Consider the following 14,475-nt stretch of genomic DNA (forward strand, 5'->3'; position numbering starts at 1 on the left):
CGACTATGCCTGATGAACGAGCCTCCCATAACCCACTTAGCCAGTGGGGAACCTCTTTGGCCGATTCGGTAAGGACTGTCTCTTCCGTCACGTTGGTCGCAGGTTCAATCCCAGGCAGCCGGTGAATACCTGATCTTGATTAATTTCTCGTGTGTTGCGATACACGCAGAGGACATGTTAGGAAATAGAAAACAATGCTCTCGGGGCATGACATAAGTTCTCACACACTCTAGGAAATGGCGAAGCCATTTTTGTTTGTGAGAAACATCTGCCATGGTTCATGATTAGTCTGGTGTGTGCATGCATGTGTGTGTGTGTGTGTGTGTGTGTGTGTGTGTGTCTTTGTTGTTACTCAATCCACGTGTTTATGTGGTCGGAGTCTAGATGGGTGGGTTGGCCGCTCATGCGCAATGGTGACAATGAGAACTGGCACGGAGGAACCACAGACACACCACACCCACAACAGCTTCTTCCTGCCATTTAACTGCAGCAACAAGTCCATAACTTGGGTAATGGCAGCACAAGCTGCGACAGCCCTTACTTCAGCAGACGACGCCATGTCGATACAGGGCAAGTGCTTTGTTTACATTGTGGATGTGGAGACAGGCAACCGACCTTGGCCGTGTGTGACGCACACCCGGAAAAGTTGGATTTGCCGGTTGCCCAAGCTGCCGCCATCGCGGTGGGAAGGAAAAGGCCCGGTGTGGCACCAGGTTATGGACAACCGACAACTTGCTCCCGGATGGGCGCACGGGCGTTGCCAGTAGCCACAACGGTTAGAGGAAAACGGCCAGTGTGACACTGACCCAAGGCAGCAAGGCCGCTGACCGGATGAGCGCCATCGATGATGTCATCGGACTCCCAGCGAATCACAATTAAGCGTGTTTTCAGAGCTCAGCCAATCGTAAGGCTTCATCTGTGGCTTTAAAATGACCCGTTCTCTCTTCCTGTTTTCTTCCTTTTTCCAAGGTACGTATTTTGAGATAACAAGGGAGTAAAGGAGGGAAAAAATTGAGCTCTGGGGGGCAGCATGAGCCAATTATAATGGTGCCACTATAAACAGTTGCCTGCGCCATGACGGGCTCGGGGCCGACCATCAGGTCCAGATGGATAGTCTACCGGCGCCATAGCCCACATGAAAAAAATAAATAAATAAATAAATAAAATAAATAAAAAAATCCAGGGGTCGGAACAGATAAGCGCTTTTTCAGTGTTTTCAATACCTCGAGTTTCGCGATCCTCGAGTTTAGCGCTATACCTTCGGAACGAAGCGAGCACGAAACTAGAGAGGGTACTGTATACATATTTTGTTATGGTTATTGACATTGACTTTTTTATTTAATTAAAAAAGTGTATTATTTTTATGCAATAATATCTCCATCGTTTAAAAAGAAAATGCATTATATTATAACCCAGAGACTTAAAAAGTCGACATTCATTTTAGCCCAGCGGTTGCTGTAAACACTAGAACTGGGGCCTGGCGGGCGGGAACAAGTCTTAGACAACGAGATTATAGTTTGCGTATTTTCCACCTATATTAAGCTACTGTGACAGCAAGTCAAAGGTAAGATGTCTTAAATTGCACTTAAATATGTTGTGAATATTTTTTAATGGTTATAGCTATATTTGATGCCTTCCATACCATGTAAAGCCTTTGTGTTAAGAAGTGCTGATCTGTGCAGAGTTCAGAGCCATCCCGTGACTACCGTCTCCCAACATGTGGCAAGAGGCATTGATTCAATACTTCGCTGCCACAGCTGCAGTTGCCTGTACGTCTATGCATTATATGTGGAAAGTGCTTTACGTACGGTGGTGATAGTAGAGGTGGTGGTGATAGAAGTGGTACGGTGGTGGTCATGGTGGTGGTGGTAGTTTTTGCTGGTGATGGTGGTTGTGGTAGTGGTGTTGTAGTGGTGGTACAGTATTATTACCTTGTGTCAATATACTAAGTCTTGAGTAACAAGGACATGTGCAATTTAAAATCTCACATTCTGCTCTCTCAGCTTTATTAGAGGTATTGAAATCTTGTGACTTGGATGTGCCCAAAATCTTGTGACTAGGATGTGCCCAAAGATCGCAGAACTTTACTGATGAGTCCTAAAGTGACAGATATAAAAGAAACGGCAGGAGGCTCTTTTTATCATTTTGGCAGAGCAAGAGGCATTATATCAAAACTGTCGACTTGTAGCCCCTCCCATCTTGTTGGCATTGAAAGTTTGACTTTACATATGAACATTGATGGAATCCCACTATTTGGGAGCTCTACTGTAAGTTTCTGGCCCATATTGGGAATGATTAAGGAATTGCCAGGCAAATCATTTGTTATAGGGGTGTACTGTGGGTCTAGCAAGCCAAAATGAAAGAAGTGCTGACCAGTGGGGTGGATTTTGATATGAACAAATATAATGTGAAGCTAGATGCATTTATTTGTGATGCTCCTGCTCGAGCATTTATTAAATGTATCAAGGGGCATTCTGGTTACCATGGCTGTGAAAGATGTGTACAAAAAGGGCTGTATGTTAATGGCAAAGTGACTTTTCCAGAATTAGGTGCTGGATTATGAACAGATGTTAGTTTTGATGAAATGAGGGACAGTGCTCACCATACAGACATTTCTCCATTGAAAGAATTGAAAGTTGGATTTGTTTCACAATTTGTCTTGGACTACATGCACCTTGTGTGTCTTGGCATTGTGAGAAAAATTATTTATCTTCGGATGAAGGGACCAAGAAGTTCTAGAATTTCTGCACAGTCACTTTCTGTTGTCTCTGCAACTCTGTCAGATCTTAGACAGAGTTTGTCAAGAGAATTTGCTAAAAAACCTAGGTCACTCTCTGAATTTAAAATGTGGAATGCCATAGAATTCAGACAATTTTTGTTATATACTGGGCCTGCTGTAGTCTTGCATGGCAAAATACCAGACTTACAGTACAAAAACTTTATGCTTCTGTCGGTTACAATTTGCATGCTTGTAAGTGAAAGCTTGTGTTCATCTTACTGTGATTATGTTGAAAACCTACTTGAGTATTTTGTAAAAGATTTTGCTGGTACAGTAATCCCTCGTCTACTGTGGGGGTTAGGTTCCAGAACCCCCCGCGATAGGCGAAAATCCGCGAAGTAGCGATCTTATATTTTTTTTATTATTTATATATATTTTAAGGCTTTATAAACCCTCCCCACACTCTTACAAATCTTTCCCACACTCCTATTGACCTTTCCCACACTCTTATTAACACTTCCTACGACGTTTCATTGTTACGACGCGGTCCCAATAAATGATACTACAGGTAACTCTCGATTTACGCGAGTTTGGTTTAAGCGTTTTTTAAATAACGCGGGGTCCATAATCCAAATAAATTTTTAATTTACACGTTTTTTCCACTTATACGAGATATTTTATGGAGTGGCCACCATATGTCTCACGCAACTGGACTCACATGGCGCCGCGCCCACACAGCTGAGCTCAGTTCTTCCCACGCGCCACTTGAACAACAATACAGTATCCACGCTGCCACACTACTCAACAATAGGGGTGGGCAGGTACCGGTACCAGTACCGGTACTAACGGTACCAGCTATACGATACGGTACCGGTACCAGACTGCTCCATACCCGTACCAATACTAGCCAGTTGCTCATGGTGTCCCTCATTTCTTCCTCACACGAGTGAGACTGAGTGCCTGAGTGGATATCTCGGTGATATAGATATTCATTCATTCTCTCTCTCTCTCTCTCTCTCTCTCTCTCTCTCTCTCTCTCTCTCTTTCCCCACTGAATGAAGTGAATATTAATTTTTCAACAGAAACCTACCTCGTTTGATTTACATTGTTTTTGATTTACGCGACCTCTTCAAGGACACAATACTCACGTAAATCGAGTTACCTGTATAATTCGTTTCGACTTTCAATATTTGCTTCGTAAATACAAAATTCGCGCATGAATCAGTTTGGCAGGGCGGAAGAATACTCAGAGAAAGGACAATATGAGTGCAGCTCACTTCTTTTACATCACAATTAGGTAAATACAGAAGGGGAGAGGGAGGAGAGGGACAGAGTGACTCATGAAAAAAATACCGATGGAGGATGTAAGAAGGGAGAACAAGGAAAAGTAGTGGAGGAAACAGAGAGATAAAGAGGATGAAAACAAGGAGAAGGGTGTGGGGAGGGAGCAACAGTGAGGAGAGTCATGTCAGGTCCTGAGGGAAAGTCAGGTAAGGGTTTCAGTCAGGAGATGACCTGACTCACTTTTGCCCCTCCATCCCCACACCCTTTCCATTTCACCTTCTGTGTGTGTATTTACCTAGTTGTAAACACACACACACACACACACACAGAGAAGGGGAAATAAGAAGGGTGTGGGGAGGGTGTGGCAGAAGGGAGACTCGGGTCAGGGCTTTGGTTAGGACATGACCTGAATCACTTCTGCCCCTCCCTCCACACACCCTTCCTATTTCCCCTTCTGTGTGTGTGTGTGTGTGTGTGTGTGTGTGTGTGCGTGCGAGCGAGTGAGTGAGTGAGTGAGTGAGTGAGTGAGTGAGTGTGTGTGTGTGTGTGTGTGTTCATATAATCTAATGGGGAAGGAGAGAGGGAGGAAGAGTGATAGCGTGAGAGATAAGACTAAAGATAAGAGGGTGTAAGAAAGGAGGAAACAAGGGAAATGGGTGGAGGAAATGGGACGGGAAAAGAAGAGAGAGGTAGGGAGGGTCAGGTAAAGGTGAGGAAAGAGGGGGAGAGAAAGGGTGTGAGTGGGAGGGAAAGAGATTAAAAGAGAAAAACTGGGAGGGAGGTGAAAGGAAAAGAAGAAAGAAATGAGAAGGAAGGAGAAAAATACAGGGACGGAGAGGGAGAAGAAAGAAAGGAAGTGGGGGAGGAGTGAACCAGGGAAAAGACTAACGGCGCAATAGGCCGCGACGGGGGGGGGGATCACTAGATATTCACGAGATACGCATGTGTATAACTTGATCTAACATTCACGTGTATAACTGGGTCCCAATTCACATAGTTTTCCCAGGTATTACTGGCAGAGAAATTCATATGTATAACTGTTCCAATAATTCAGGTGGAAACTATGTGTGTAAAACACAAGTTTGCATTTTATGTACATATATCATATATGTATCCTACATCTTATTCTATATATCTCGGGGTAATTCTCAACTTATTAATAGTTATAATATATATATATATATATATATATATATATATATATATATATATATATATATATATATATATATATATATATATATATCACGTATTCTACGATCTCATCCAAACTTACTTACATATACATGTATAACTCTCTCTCTCTCTCTCTCTCTCTCTGTGTGTGTGAGTGTGCGGGCGGGAGCTTGCGCGTTGCCAATCAGAATGCTAGATATTATAGCACATTATGCTATATTTACTCTATTACCAATAAGGTTGTGGCTCATCATGTACTTATATAAATATTATAATTCTGCTAAATAATGAATTTTTAAATTGTAAATCGCATAAATAGCCTTTTGTTTGTTCTCAATTGACCGCAATTATGGCTTTAGCATTATGCGCTGAAAATCATCGCTCTTGACAACACTGAACTGAACTAAAACAAATCCAACATTTTCCCGCTTAAACTGCCTCACTCGGGACTTTCGTGATGAGCGGCAAATAACAGATTTCTGCCTATGTATGGGTTTTCCTCTCCCTCTGTTATGCATTAAGAGATATTGAAGACCCTGCTCGTGGACCAAAGGACAGTGAAATCACGGCAAACAATGTGGGTTGTGGGACTGTGGGTGTACCTACATTTGACTCTCCTTGAATGCAGTGATGTTAGGGAAACAGCTGGGTTTTATTTTACAGTATGGCAATGCACAAGACTGTAGCTACATCATGTACGTACTACTGTATGTGTAGTACCTATATATAGCAGGGTACAGTTACAGTTTAACTACTTATTCACTTCTACATTGAACCGCATATGTGTCGCAAATGTATAGCAACGCCGCCAGCGATTTTTTGATATTTAACTTTTTATTTGTGAATGCGATCATGGGCGCCCCCCTTGTACCCCCTCATGATAACCTAACCTAACCTGACCCCAAATTGGCCAGTTGGAAATAATTTTTTGGATGTATCCCAAATTAACTGCTGTGCTTTAGTCTAGCTGTGCAAGTTGCCTGAATGTCTTAAAAACGAGACGAAACATAATGTAACCTAAACTAACCTGGGTATTTATCCCACTGAGGTCCACCCTGTCGCGTATTGATTTTCTTATCATCTTTATAATCCTCTCATTGAGTAGAACAATTTCTTCTAAGTAATCATCCGTCGCAAACTAGTAATAAGCGAGATACAATTTTTTGAAATATTTATAGTTATGCGTGTGAGGAGACGCGCCATTACAGCTGTCTAGGAGTTTCTTGGCTGCTGCATCCCTTCCTCACATGACACTGCGCCTGCGCGAACTCTTGCGAGAAATTCCTAGATTCCTTCAGCCAATCACCGCCCCTTTTTTTATTTCTATCAGCCAGTGACATCTTGTCTAGCATCTTCATTCCCTCCGGCTTTATTTTCAAATTCAGTTCCGCTATATAGCTTCCTTGTGTGCCAAATGTCCTAGCTCCGCCTCGTATCTCCAGTGATGAGGACTATATGATTCAGACGAATAAGGTGAGCCAGGTTAGGATACAAAACGTTAAGTTAGGTTACGTTACGTTAGTCTAGGTTCAGCTAGGTTAGGTTGGGTTTGGTGTTTGTTTATTAGTTTATCATTCAAGAAATTCAGGATGCAATTGTTACTGATGTTTTTCATGTGATTGCAATACTAATTTCTGCCGAGAAACATTGGTTTCCACTCCCTCACTTCCGGAGGTAATAGCAACAAAACTAATGATTTCCGACAAAAATCAATATTGGAATCACATGTAAAACCCTAACAACCATTGCATTCTGAAATTCTTTAGTGAAAAAGACAGGGTGGACCTCAGTGGGATAATTACCCTAACCTGACCTGACCTGACCTGACCTGACCTAACCTAACCTGACCGGGGGATCCCAAGAAGCTATTTCCGACTGGTAAATGCAACTGATAATGAGATTTAAATGATCAGAATGTTTAAATCCACTGGTAATGTATTGTCATAAACTGCAATTAATAATACCTTTTTTCATAGTCTCCATGTCTGATTTTTGTCTTGAAGACGCTAAAGTTTTCTAATTGGTTGAGGTCAGTTAGGCAGTATATGACTTAGGCCGCCTGTTGTTTTGGCCATCTGGTGATGAGCTAATTCGGACATTACAGTCTAAATTACTATCAGCCGAAACGACAAGGACCCAAACTAATCTAATATAACCAAGCCTAACCTTACCTAATCTAACCCTTACCTTCTATTAATTTGCGATGCAGGTGTATGTATATATATATATATATATATATATATATATATATATATATATATATATATATATATATATATATATATATATATATATATATATATATATATATATATATATATATATATATATATATATATATATATATATATATATATATATATATATATATATATATATATATATATATATATATATATATATATATATATATATATATATATATATATATATATATATATATATATATATATATATATATATATATATATATATATATATATATATATATATATATATATATATATATATATATATATATATATATATATATATATATATATATATATATATATATATATATATATATATATATATATATATATATATATATATATATATATATATATATATATATATATATATATATATATATATATATATATATATATATATGTATAAATATATATATATAAAATAATATCTTTATATATGAATATGAAGGTTGTTATATATGTATATTTATTGTGAGACTGAATATTTCTCTCTCTCCTTCCCTAACACCAATAGCCATGAGGGCCTGTCGGGAATGCAGGGTTTTTAGGTGGGGAACACTAAAATGAGTGAAATACAACCCTCCCCCCAAAAAAAAGATACGGGATTTGTTAAAACTACGGAAAATCCTCAAAGTTTATAATAGAAATTTCCCTAAATCTAGTCTCATGCAATACCCCAAATTTTTTTCTGCTTCTTTATAACCAACAATCATGGGCACCTGTCAGAAACGTTTTTTGGGGGGAGGGGGGAAAGCTATAATGAGTGAAATACAACAATAAAAAAATACTGATTTTTTTAACAACTAGGGAAATTGCCTGAATTTTACAATGGAATTTTAAGTAAACAGTTGAGTAGCAACTTTTAATTTATGTATTGTGTTTCGTCAAGCATGGTAACTAACAACAATGTTTTCTCTGCTTTCAGATAACCTGTCATTTCCCAGGCTTAACCTTTAGTATCTACTCTATGTTCCTCTTATTTACGGATGGGAGAACCAGCAATCTTTGCAAAAGACTGTTTCGTTATTATACATATCTCTCTATATGCTGTGGCAGACTTCATTTACCCAGTGACTGAGTATATACCTATCTGCTGGAGAAAAATCTCTGGAGAAATTTTTTCACAGTTTTGCAACTTTTTTATATTTTATTATTTTTTATTAAGCATGGCATATCACCAAAAATATAGGAAAATTCAACGTGAGATTAAAGAGCTTTTGGTCAGTAGTGAAGATGAATGTAATAATCATAATAATCCAGGAAACATTCAAACTTATCAGTGTTATGAGCCTAATCAACAACACAGTGAAAGGACAGAATTATGTAGTGCATCGGTCACTTCATCAGAGGAGATAAGCACAGATGATGACAGCCTACAATTACCTGGAGATGGCTGTTTGAAAAACGAGTACCTTAAAGATAAATTAGCTGTTTGGGCGTCTGAAAATAATATTACACGCCAGGCACTGACTTCACTCTTAGGACTATTAGGAGAAGCAGGACATGATCTTCCGAAAGATGCACGCACGTTATTGCAAACTCTGAGATTTGTAACAACAACAGAAAAGTGTGGTGGAAAGTATTCATATTTTGGTATTGCATCCTGTCTGCGACAGATATTGTCTGATGATACAGACTTCACAAAAGAGAATGATTCAATAAAATTGATTGTTAATGTAGATGGAGTCCCATTGTACAAATCCAGCAATGACCAGTTCTGGCCTATAATTGTGAAATTCAGTAGATTTAGGCCAGCATTAGTTGCTTTGTTCTGCAGGAAAAGTAAGCCAGATTCTGTAGACAATTTCCTTAGTGATTTCTTAGATGAATACAAGCAGCTATCAGAGGATGGCTTGATTGTTGATGGAAAGGTATTTAAGATATCTATTCTTTGCTTTCTATGCGATGCTCCAGCAAGATCTTATTTAAAATGTATCAAAAGCCACAGTGGTTACTACTCTTGTGAAAGATGTGAAGTAAAAGGGACATGGGATTCACGTATCATTTTTAACGAAGTTGAACCAGCATGCAAAAGAACAGATGAAAAGTTTAATCAAGGAAAGTACACAGACACTCATCGGTTACAGAAAACTCCACTGATCCAGTATGGAATACCATGTGTCACAGGCTTTCCATTAGACTATATGCATTTGGTGTGTCTGGGTGTAACCAGAAGGATGCTGCTGCACCTCATGCAGGGGCCTAAAAAATGTAGGCTATCACAGCAACTTATAACTATTATGTCAACCTCATTAGAAGGCCTATCAAATAGTCTTCCAAGCGAGTTTGCTAGGCAGCCAAGATCATTAACCTTGATTGATCGCTGGAAGGCTACTGGGTTCAGGGGATATATTTTGTATACAAGTATTATTGTACTGAAAGATGTTGTTTCTTGAGATGTCTATAATACTAGTCTTTCACTTACTGTAGCCCTTTCTATATTGCTGAACTCTGATGATCATATAAGGAACTCATATCTTCAATATGCATAAGAGTTACTGCTATACTTTGTGCAGCAATGTTTAAACATATTTGGTCGCCATTTAGTTGTGTACAATGTCCATAGTCTTATGCACTTGCCTGATGACATTAAGCACTATCAGTGCTCATTGAATGATATAAGTGCTTTCCCATTTGAAAACCATTTGCAGAAAATAAAAAAAACTAGTGAGATCTTCAACTAATCCAGTCTCCCAAGTTTTTAAGAGACTGTCTGAGAAGGAAAGAAAAAATCCATTGAAAGACAGTATTGAGAGAAAATACAAATTACATATTTCAACAAAGTTCAAGAATAATTGCTTCATGTTACATAATGAAGACTTTGTTTTCTTGATAGAAGAACGAGACAGTGGATATTATGTATGTGATTATCTTAGTCAAAGCCATGCTGAGAACTTTTTTACATTTCCCTGCAATTCTAAACTTATTAATATTGTTTTTTTACATTTCCCTGCAATTCTAAACTTATTAATATTGTTTTCATGAAGGAAAACAAAAGGACAAAACAAAAAAATGTTCATGTTGAAGACTTTTATAGAAAAGTGATGAAATTGCCATATAAGAATGGGCTTGTTTTGATCCCAGTCTTGCATGCCTTTAGCACTTAAAAATGAGACAATATTAAGATAATTATACACGTTTCTCCTCACCTCAACATAAAAAGTCTGGCTCCCAGTTCTTAATATCTGTATCCAAATCATTGTATTCCTTCCACTTCCCACTTTCTTCCGTCAATCAACGTCCTGTTTCGTCCGTCATCTTCTCTCCATCCTAAGAGGTTGGTTAAAACACTTCAGTACTGTATCATCTTTGAAGTTTGTGGTAATGTGTATTTGTTATATTAGTCTACAGTAATTTTGGTGGAGTAGGTAGTAGACACCTGATTGAGTAATGTTGCTAACTTGCAGAAACATGTTAAGAAACAATGGGTAAAACATAAGGTACTGTAGGTTCCCGCCGGAGGTCAATTATATGGGAGACTGAACATATCCTATTGCAATAAGCATGAAATTAATATTTCCAGGATGTGGAAGAGAGCAGTGTGGCTGGAGAGCAAAAAAGAAGAGGAGTGTGTGGTACCATCTGCCTGGATAGTTGAAAGCAGCCAGATTTTATATTGGCCATCAAAAGTTGATGCTCACAATGCCTTAACTAGTCGAGAAGACCCAGTGCCCGTATCATGGAGAAAATTTCCATTGCTAAAGTAAAAATAGCTTCTGGTAAGTAATACATATTGTATTGACCACAACTGTAAAGCATTGGTAACTGTACTTCATCGGTTCCTTAGCCAAAATTTTATATGAAGTACTACGGCACAACATCAGTAACGAAGGGGTTAAGGCGGATCGAAGAGATCCTCCCTTACCTGGAAACTCTGCATATCCAACCCAACAAGTCTCTGGCCCCATTAATCCAAATACAGGAGGGATTATTGTAATCACTTTCAGTTGTCTTAATTTCTTCCCTCCGTAAATTATATGATCTGTCATTTTTCGCAATAGGATTAATACACCTGAGGAGTAACAAATTTAGGGTTTGAAAGTTTAAAAAGTTATTGAGTCATGTTTGCAGTGAAAACCTGACATAGACAAGCATTTAAATGGGTTTCAGACAGTTACGAGGAATGTGAGCAGCACCAGCTGACATCAGCAGTAGACAGTGACAGAAGCAGCAGTGACCTGGATGGGGAAGACGGTTTGACCTTGCATGGTAGGAGGAAATGTATGAAGAAAGCTCTGCCAAAGGACTTTATTAGTAGTCAGGACTTGGATTGTCCACGTAAGTCTGTATTCAGTTACTGACATTTGCAAGCATGTATAAGGTTTTTCTAGACAAAGATATGTACCTACATACTAAATAATGTAATACACACACACACACACACACATATATATATATATATATATATATATATATATATATATATATATATATATATATATATATATATATATATATATATATATATATGAAAGGGGTAGCCAAGACAAGACATACGACTTCACATTCACACTCATTAACACCTCTAATCTTCATTCTCATCAGCTCTCCTCCTCATACTGATAGTCTTCTACTTCTTAAATTCCGCCGCAATGTTGCCTCTTTCTATCTTCTATCGATATTTCCACGCTGGCTGCTCTTCTGAACTTGCTAACTGCATGCCTCCCCCCCTCCCGCGGCCCCGCTGCACTCGACTTTCTACTCATGCTCATCCCTATACTGTCCAAACCCCTTATGCAAGAGTTAACCAGCATCTTCACTCTTTCATCCCTCATGCTGGTAAACTCTGGAACAATCTTCCTTCATCTGTATTTCCTCCTGCCTACGACTTGAACTCTTTCAAGAGGAGGGTATCAGGACACCTCTCCTCCTGTATTTGATCTTCCTTTCGGCCACCTCTTTTGTTTTACTTTAGGAGCAGCGAGTAGCGGGCTTTTTTTTATTATTGTTTTCTTTTTTTGTGTGCCCTTGAGCTGCCTCCTTTGTTGTAAAAAATAAATAAATAAATAAATAAATAAATAAATAAAATAAAATAAAAATTCTCATGCACTCAGAACTGTTCTCCATTCGCTCCTGTCATGCACAATCACTCTACTGCTATGCTCCAGTGTCAGTCCCCTTCCCTTAACTGCCTCCTTCACACTATCAATCCATCCCTTTCGCGGCCGCCCTCTCAGATTCCTACCCCTCCCGTTTGAACGTACTATCTTCTTCACCAACCTGTCATCCTCCATTCTTTCAACATGACCAAACCATCTCAGCACACATTGCTTTGCTCTTCCTGCCAAATCTCTCACAACACCTGTTCTCCTTTTCACTTCCTCATTCCTGACTCTATCCATCCGTTATATATATATATATATATATATATATATATATATATATATATATATATATATATATATATATATATATATATATATATATATAAATATAAATAAATATATATATATATATATATATATATATATATATATATATATATATATATATATATATATATATATATATATATATATATATATATATATATATATATATATATATATATATATATATATATATATATATATATATTTATTATGTATTATATATTATGTATATGTCAATGTGTATTTGCTTTATTATAGGTTTGTAGCAGATAAGCATATTTGAATTATTAGATATTACCATAGTAAATTCTGTTCTGTTAACAGCTATTATTTTTTCACAGATTTTGCCTCAGGGCCATCTTTATAAGTAGTAGTTGCTCCCCCCCCACCACAAAAGGTTGTCCCATACAACCATCAACACAAAGGCTTGCCAAGTGAAGCAAGAAAAAAATCTGAAAAGACATATAATTCTGACAGGTAAGATGTAGCTGTATTCTATAACTAATTGCTTTATGTGATCATGACCTGATGTAGAGAAACGAATGCAGTCCATGTGCAGTAAAGGGTCATATTACTGTATTTCTTATATAGGATGAGGTCATTTATGATGTGATCTCAATCTGAGATGAATATAGTATGACAAAATGTCACTGTGAATCTATCTATCTGTATATTGAGGCTATTTCCCCCGTAAAAGGAGTGACTCCACGCTCTCCAAAACCACAAATCTCCTGAACTGTGGCCCGATCACCAGATGCAGTTTAATGTCCGACCCAAGATAATTACTAATATTTCCTATTACATATATTTCACAGATGTGAAAGTAAGAAAGAGTAGTTACCAACAGCAAGATGAATGCAGTCAGTCTGATACCCTACATATAGCTAGCAGCAGTGACAGTCAACACAGCAGTTTGGACCTGCATGACAACCACAGCCTAAGGAACAGATCTGACCAACAGACAAGACATGACAGCAGTGACCAACAAAGCAGACATGATGACACCGATTGACACAGCAGACATGACAGCAGTGACCAACACAAAAGACATGACAGCAGTGACCAACACAAGACATGACAGTCATGACCGACGCAGCAGACATGACAGCAGTGACCAACACAAAAGACATGACAGTCGTGGCCGACGCAGCAGACATGACAGCAGTGACTAACACAAAACACATGACAGTCGTGACCGACACAACAGACATGACAGCAGTGACTAACACAAAACACATGACAGTCATGACCGACACAACAGACATGACAGCAGTGACTAACACAAAACACATGACAGTCGTGACCGACACAACAGACATGACAGCAGTGACTAACACAAAACACATGACAGTCGTGACCGACGCAGCAGACATGACAGCAGTGACCGACACAAAACACATGACAGTCGTGACTGACGCAGCAGACATGACAGCAGTGACTAACACAAAACACATGACAGTCGTGACCGACACAACAGACATGACAGCAGTGACTAACACAAAACACATGACAGTCATGACCGACACAACAGACATGACAGCAGTGACTAACACAAAACACATGACAGTCGTGACCGACACAACAGACATGACAGCAGTGACTAACACAAAACACATGACAGTCGTGACCGACACAACAGACATGACAGCAGTGACTAACACAAAACACA

General features: G+C 38.5%; 2 long non-coding RNA genes across 2 annotated transcripts in view; one reads left to right on the forward strand and one right to left on the reverse strand.

Moving 5' to 3' along the window:
* Positions 1 to 898: 898 nt before the first annotated feature.
* LOC126999190 (uncharacterized) lies at positions 899 to 11,706 on the forward strand. Its single transcript, XR_007753135.1, has 3 exons — positions 899 to 1,564; positions 10,958 to 11,153; positions 11,545 to 11,706. It is a non-coding gene; the product is annotated as an uncharacterized LOC126999190 (long non-coding RNA).
* The window catches only part of LOC126999189 (uncharacterized), a 29,930-nt gene continuing 26,023 nt past the window's right edge, over positions 10,569 to 14,475 (reverse strand). Inside the window, exon 3 of the long non-coding RNA XR_007753134.1 lies at positions 10,569 to 10,704. This is a non-coding gene — a long non-coding RNA (uncharacterized LOC126999189). The remainder of the gene's footprint in view (positions 10,705 to 14,475) is intronic.

This window comes from Eriocheir sinensis, chromosome 16, assembly GCF_024679095.1.
Source record: "Eriocheir sinensis breed Jianghai 21 chromosome 16, ASM2467909v1, whole genome shotgun sequence".
Lineage (NCBI taxonomy): Eukaryota > Metazoa > Arthropoda > Malacostraca > Decapoda > Varunidae > Eriocheir > Eriocheir sinensis.